The following is a 7,480-nucleotide window of genomic DNA, read 5'->3' as shown; positions in this document are numbered from 1 at the left end:
GAGGATATAACCTGCTTATCTCTTATGCATGTATCACACGCCTTGTGATATTTAAACTTGGTCTTTGTCAGCCCACGAACTAGCTCCTTCATGACAAGCTAGTTCAGCAAGGAAAAACTTGCATGTCCAAGCCATCTGTGCCATAATTCAACATCATCATCCATGGCACCGAGGCATGTAACATCACAACCATTTAATGAATCAGAATCTGCCACAGGGATATTATTGAACCTTTTGCTATTAACACCACTTCACTAGATTCGATGTTGGTGACAGTGCAGGAACAAGTCAAGAACTTTACTTCATTTCCCTTATCACAGATTTGAGACACACTCAACAAGCTATACTTCGCCATTTACGTAGTATATGTTTTCAATTGCATAAGAGAGTGTCTTGTCAATTTTGCCAACACCAAGAATATATCCTTCTTGCCATTTTCGGAGGACACACTCCCTTCTTGGAAGGCCTTGAGTCCGAGAAAATCATCCATTCTTCCAGTCATATGCTTCGAGCAGCCACTGTCCATGTATTCCCTTCGTTCCAAAAAGATTGTCCTCTTTTGACTTGGCACAAAGTTCAAGAAATAAAGGAAGACTTTTTAAATGTATGGTTCAAAATAAGCCTTAGATATTTGTGTGGCTGTAAATCATCTCATAAAGTTAAATTGTTTCTAAATATAGAAAGGGAACAATCTTTTTGGGACAAACTAAAAAGGAAAGGAGGACAATCTTTTTGGGACAGAGGGAGTACCATTTTTGACTGCCTCATTTCACTGCAAATAGAGTCACTGATTAGATTTAGGAACCCAAACCAGCTTGGGTCCCTTATAATGATAGAATAGGTGAATTAAGCTTTTTTTAGTCTATGCAGGTAAAACGATTTTCTTTTTCCGGGGACCAGGTCCCTTAGCTATGTATTTCTTTTCAATGAAATTTTTATTTTTCTGCATAGACTGAAATTTGTCTTTGCATGTTTCTTTATAATGGCCAGTCTGACCACAATGAGTACACAACCAATTTTCAGTTATTTTGGACTTTTGAAACCCAATGCCTTGCCTGCCTCCTCCATTACTATTATACATAGAAGCAATTACGTCAGAGGACTAGGTCCATTGAAGTGACTTATCAAGCTTAATTTTTACCATTCTCAAATTTTCTTAAAGCTGCTTATTCTTTTCTAACTCAGTAATAAGACTCATTTTGGTTCTCTCAAGCTCACTTTCAAGCTCAAGCTGAGTCTTACTAGCCTGCTCTTTTCCTTTAGAAGGAGTATCCATCTATTTTTTCATTTGATTTTTTAGCAAAGAGTTTTCTGTTGTTACTTCATCAACCTGTTCCTTCAAATCTACAATAGACACTACCATGTCAACCCTCTCTTATTATAATTCACCAATTTCTTCAGCTAAAGCACTCTTTTCTTCAATGAGACTACGATATGCATCAATTAATACACTTGCTAATGACATCAATATTTTTTGAGAGTAATTTTTCAAGTTTTTTTTAACATCTAGAAAATTTACGTCATCCTCTTCATTGTCATCATCGACATCAGCATCAGATTTAGCCATGAGTGCAAAGATTGATTCATATCTCGAAGGTCCATAATTAATAGCCATCAAGGAAGCATCTCCTTGATCAACTTCATCTTCAGATTCACTTGAGGTCCCCAGGCCGCCAGAGCCTGTTTCACCAAGTTGTCAGCAGCTTCTCTTCTTTTGAATTTCATGTCAGGGACCTGGTTCCTCTTTGTTGTCTTTTCAGTGTTGTTCTTATAGTAATCCTGCTTGTTAAGAGGACATTCTCTGATGAAATGTCCAGGTTTTCCACACTTGTGACAACAGTCATTTCCTCTAGGATTTTTGCTTGTGTTTCCCTTTCTTTGGAAACCACCATTTTTTCGAATCATTTTTTGAAACGTTCGAGTAAGATAAGACATGGTCAACTCATTATCACTAGAGTCACTTTTAGCAGCAGCTTTGAGAACTAGGTTGTCGCGACCCAACTAGTAAGCCATGACGGGTACCCGGAGCTGGCTACCGAGCACCACTCATTATGTTGTCTATCATACTCAGCCTGAACATACATCATTTTCAACACAAGACTTATCATAAAACAATCTCAAAATATCCCCCAATACATGTGAGCATACATAGGCCCATAAGGCTACAAAATGATATACAAAGTATAGGCTACAAGAGTCTCGTAACATCTATTACTCACACATAAGTATCTACGAGCCTCTATTAGAATACTGAGATCATAAGGATGGGACAGGACCCCGCCATGCCCCAAATGTGTACATAGAAGAATATACCAATGAGCGGCAGCTCCGGAGTAGTGGAGTGCTTCTGTACAGCTACTGGTAAGGCTCCTAGGTGTCCGAGCTGTCTCCCTGTCTACCTGTGGGCATGAACACAGCGTCCATAAAAGAAAGGACGTCAGTACGAACAATGTTCTGAGTATGTAAGGCATATATGATAACATAATACGGAAGTATAGAAAGCATGAGAAGAAAGGATAAGCATGCTCGCATAAGAAGAAAAGATAAAGAATCGCTTGCCTGCGAGGCGGAACTATGGATGCTCACTTTTACCTTTAAAACAAATCACACATACATACATAACTTTCTGAATCAATAACATCGTTAGCCCGAGTCCGGGTCTCCCGCGTCCGGGGTGATCATCTCACGCCGCCCACTAGTGATGTTGTCATCATCCATAAGCCGCCCACCTTAGTTGTGCTATCCGTGTCATATAGACACGGTGTAATCATCATCATGTACTTAACATGAAGCATGCATAAGAGCTCAAGTAAAAGCTGTAACTCTATCGGAGTGACGTAAGGTCGGTAACCTCCGATTATTTTATGGAGTAATCATAATCGTCACGTCTCACCTTGAAGGAACTAGCATTATAAGGAGAGACTACCAACAATGAATAACATTAAAGAATCATATAAAAATCATGAACATCATGATAGCATCATATCCTGAGCTTTAAAATCCCTGGATATAGATTCAACATTATCATTATCATATTCATAACACATCTCTTAGCTCTATCTCATGAGAAACTCTTAATAATCATGGACTCGTAATTTTCGGAATGTAAGAAAGTCATGGGAAGATGGAAGATATTATGTGATGGAATTCATGCCTTGGAAAGAAGGGCTAGCCTTACATACCTTTATGTCTCCTCAACAACTAGCGTTCTCCTTCCAACTGACGATTCTACATTCATGAGAATTCATACGAATATTAGATAACCGGAAACATACTTAGGCCTCAACTAAAATAACTAAGGGCTAACGAAAATTGGGCAGTGTTTCCTTTGTTTCAATAACCTTCTCTATATAATAAACAACTCCCAAGCGTCAATAATAGCACTTACGATATTACAATCGATAAACTTCATCAAGTTAAACATTATTCAATTCCCAACATTCCCTTTCAAAGTCACCCATAATCATAATTGCAACACAACTTCATATTCATTCTCATATAACACTCCTTTAACATCATTTGCACCATTCACAACAAGATTACACTCATGGTATGTCAAGAACTATGACTCAAGTCAAGTTACCATTCAAGAATTCCACTATTTCCATATTTGAACTTCATACTCTACTTTCTTCCATAATCCAAGTCTTTCAACTACTCAATATTCTTAGTAACATGAATTTAAATGTGAAACTCACCTTTGATCACATAGGAATGATCCTTGGATGAAAATACTCCACTTGAGAAAAGCCCAACTTCACCACCCAAGAGGTTCTTGGCTTCTATCAACCCTAGTGAACATTCTTTCACTTGATTTCCCTTGATTATTGGTGTTTAATCCTTGATTTCTCTTGGATATGTACTAATATAATATGGGGAATATTCTAGAGGTTTTAAGAGTTGAAGAGAAAGTGAAATCTGAAAATTATGAACAAGGGCCGTTTATTTATAGCCTGAACCAGAAAATTCCAGAGAGGCGGTTCGACGGCCGGGTCGACTGTCCAGTCGACGTGTCGACGGTCCGTCAACTTACCCCGTCGATTTGCGCCTACAGATTTCAGTTTGCAGAAACATATTGACGGTGCACAGTGACGGTCCGTCGACACTGACTGGTGTCTGCAGAATTTCCTGAATCAGTTCAGATTGCGTCGATTCGATTCGTTCAACTTCTAACCCTGTAAATTACCGGGAATACCTGCTGGTACATTTGTTCATGGGGTAAGGCACTTTCCACCTTAACTTCTCCAACGAGCTTTCTTTTCTCACCTCAAATGTCTTTCGAATCTTAATTAGAATCATTAAGTATTCCTTCTTGCTTGTAGGGCATCATATACACCTTAACTTACATTAGTCTATTCACCGCACAACACCTGAAATTCCGAAGTGTAACGCAAGTTCCTCTTTTTCTTTGGCTCCCTTCTTTCCTGATCTTGTTTTCTTTTCAGCTCATAAGTTTTGAGATTTCCAATGAGCTCATCAACGGTCATTGTTTGTGAGTCCTTTGCTTCAGTAATAGCATAGACTTTTCTTTCCCGCGAACTCGGCAAACACTAAGTAGCTTACGAACCAGTTTGTTGGTAGGAGTGATTTCACCAAGAGAATTGAGTTTATTGATTATGGAGGTGAATCTGGTATGCATGCCATGAATGGATTCACCATTCTTCATCTTAAAGAGTTCATACTCTATGGTAAGCATGTCTATTTTGGGCTGCTTTACCTGACTTGTTCCCTCATGAGCAGTTTGAAGAGCATCCCAGACATAACGAGATATGATTGTACTCATCAGCTCCAATAACACAAACAAGGATTTTCTTGGCTCTGTAATTCTTTTCAACAGCTTTCTAATCAGTCCAATTATACTCCTTCCTCGTCTTTGGAACTTTGCAACGCTAGCCTCATCTTTCTTCATAGGAACAAAAGGACCATCACAGATGATGTCCCACAACTCAGAATCCTCAGCCATGAGGTAGTCATGCATCCTTTTCTTCCACACCCATAATATTTTCCATTGAATCTTGGTGGTCTTTTGCTAGATTGTCCTTTCTCTAGGTTTGATGAAGCAGCCAATAGAAAGATCCTTTCTAGGTGTTAACCTTTTAGCAAGAACCTACTCTGATACCAATTGATAGAATATATGAGTCCACCAACACAGTAGAGAACCAGGTTCTCTATCTGTTCTCTCGAGTAAAACAGAAAGTAAATAACACAAGATATTTACTTGGAAAATTCCTTGCTCAAGGGATCAAAAACCACGACCTACCGGAGTAGGATTTCCCAAACTTTACCATAAATGAGCAACTTCAGATTACAACCTATTGTAACCTAGGAGTTAAACTCTTAATCTCTTCCCCCTTACAACAACTCTATTGTTAGACCTTTACAATAACTCTATTGCAAAGACCATACCTTGACTAACTCTAGCCAAGCAAAAAACTGAAAAGGTTGACAATCTGTCCTACTATGACACTTCTTGAAAGTAGAGTAGGAATACAAATAAAGAATGAAATACAAAGACTCAACAAACCTAAGGACTTAAGACATCTTCAGTGGTTGGGATCTGGTCCTTGTGTTTGTCAAAGCTTTATTCTTGAGAGCACACAAAGCAGTGGCGGCTAGCACTTGGGATAAATGATTTTCATATTTGCAAGTGTTAGGGTTACACTTGTAACATGTTGTTTATATAGGGGAGCATATTAGATGATATGAAAGAGACATTTCATGAAGTTTTGACCTCTAGCAAACTGCAGTTGTGCTGCTGCACTGCTGCCAGTAGGTACAGTGTAGCTTTACAGCTGTAGAGTTGATCCTGCAACGACTAGGGGACCTGATCGTATCTGATCCCTACCTGGTTCCTCGAGTATGTTTGTCAAATCATCAAAACTCGAAATAGCATAACTTATAACTCAGTGAAAATTAATATCCTTAAATCTTGTATTCAGGTTTCCTTCAATAGGTCATTTAATGTCAGACTTCTGCCTCTAAAAGGATTCGTCCTTTTTATTGTGTCTCATAAGCTTAGCATTTGCCTCATTCAACTTGATCATGTTATCCACTAGGTTATTCTAAAGACAAAGATCTTCAAGGTCAGCCATATGTTTTTCCTTCTCATTAGTGGCCTAAAAAATATTAAGGAATATCTTCAGGGATTGGCGCAAGGGTTCATACTTCGCGTCCCTAGGGGTCCGACCCTTACAAATTATATTTACCTGAGATGGAAAAATAGTGAAATCCTTCCATACAGGGGCGGAGCCAATAAGGGTCAGGGGTTCCCTTCAGCGAAAAATTACACTGTATATACAAGTTAAAATTACTTTTTATATTTATATTGTAGATGCTGAACCCCCGTCGCTTCTTCGTGTGTTCACTTCTTTATATTTTTGAACCCGCTTAGTAAAATTCCTGGCGTCGGTACTGCTTCCATAGCGCCAAATATGGTGCTAGTGCAAGCCAAGGCGCACACGACATGCCAAGTGTAGTCAGTGGCGGATTCAGGATTTTCACTCAGGGTGTTCGGAAAAATAATTGAACCTAAATATACACTTTAATATATGTTCAGGGTGTTCAAAAGTTAATATATGTACATAAACACATAAAATTTACCCTAAATATACACTGTAATTTTTTGTCCAGGGTGTTCGGGTGAATACCCTGGGCTCTTGGTACATCCGCCCCCGAGTGTAGTGCCCCTGGGAAAGAACTCCACTCAGGCCTGGATTTGCGTCCCTTAGAGCATTAACACGCATAGACCAGAAACATATAAGACATCTAAATCTTTGGGATTCCGATCTCTCCTATTTATTTCTATCGGATTTGATATCTCTTTTTTTTCTTTTTTTTTTTTTTTCTTTCAGTTAATCATCCTTCACCTGCAATACCTCCTTCACGATCTCATCTGTCTATTGATTCGGGAACATCTCATATATAACGAGTGCGCACCTTCTAAATCTTCAAGTTTTGAAGTGTTAGTTAAGGTGCTCTATAGCCTCAATAATTGTATACGTTGAGACCCAAATAAGAATTTACACCAAGTAAATCATTTAGAGAGTAAAACACGTATATATCAAGAATTCCGTTCATATGGCTGGAACTCAACACCTCTGTCTACACAGCAAGAAAAGGTAAAGATTGAATCTCTCCCTCTTATTCCCTTGATAAGGAATGTGATTTGCCAACATATGACTAATCTACTATAAGGTAATTGTATGACTTTATTTAAAAGACATTAGTCCATTTAAATACATCTAGAGTGTTTATTTAGTACCTCTCCACTGTAATATATGAGAGAAGAATGGGCAATACCAATTTCAAGTGTAACGCTACAATAATCCAATAAAGATTCTCAAGAATATAAAGAGAGTGAAGAAGTTTTCAAAAAAGGTGATTCACTTCTCTCAACTTATTTCTTGTTCAATCTCGTCCTCAGGTGCACTTATACTATCCCGAGCCTCCTCTAACCTGTATGACAAATGTGTAGATACCT

This window comes from Lycium ferocissimum, chromosome 1, assembly GCF_029784015.1.
Source record: "Lycium ferocissimum isolate CSIRO_LF1 chromosome 1, AGI_CSIRO_Lferr_CH_V1, whole genome shotgun sequence".
Classification (NCBI taxonomy): Eukaryota; Viridiplantae; Streptophyta; class Magnoliopsida; order Solanales; family Solanaceae; genus Lycium; species Lycium ferocissimum.
The sequence above is the reverse complement of the archived record's forward strand: the minus strand, read 5'-3'. Positions refer to the sequence as shown.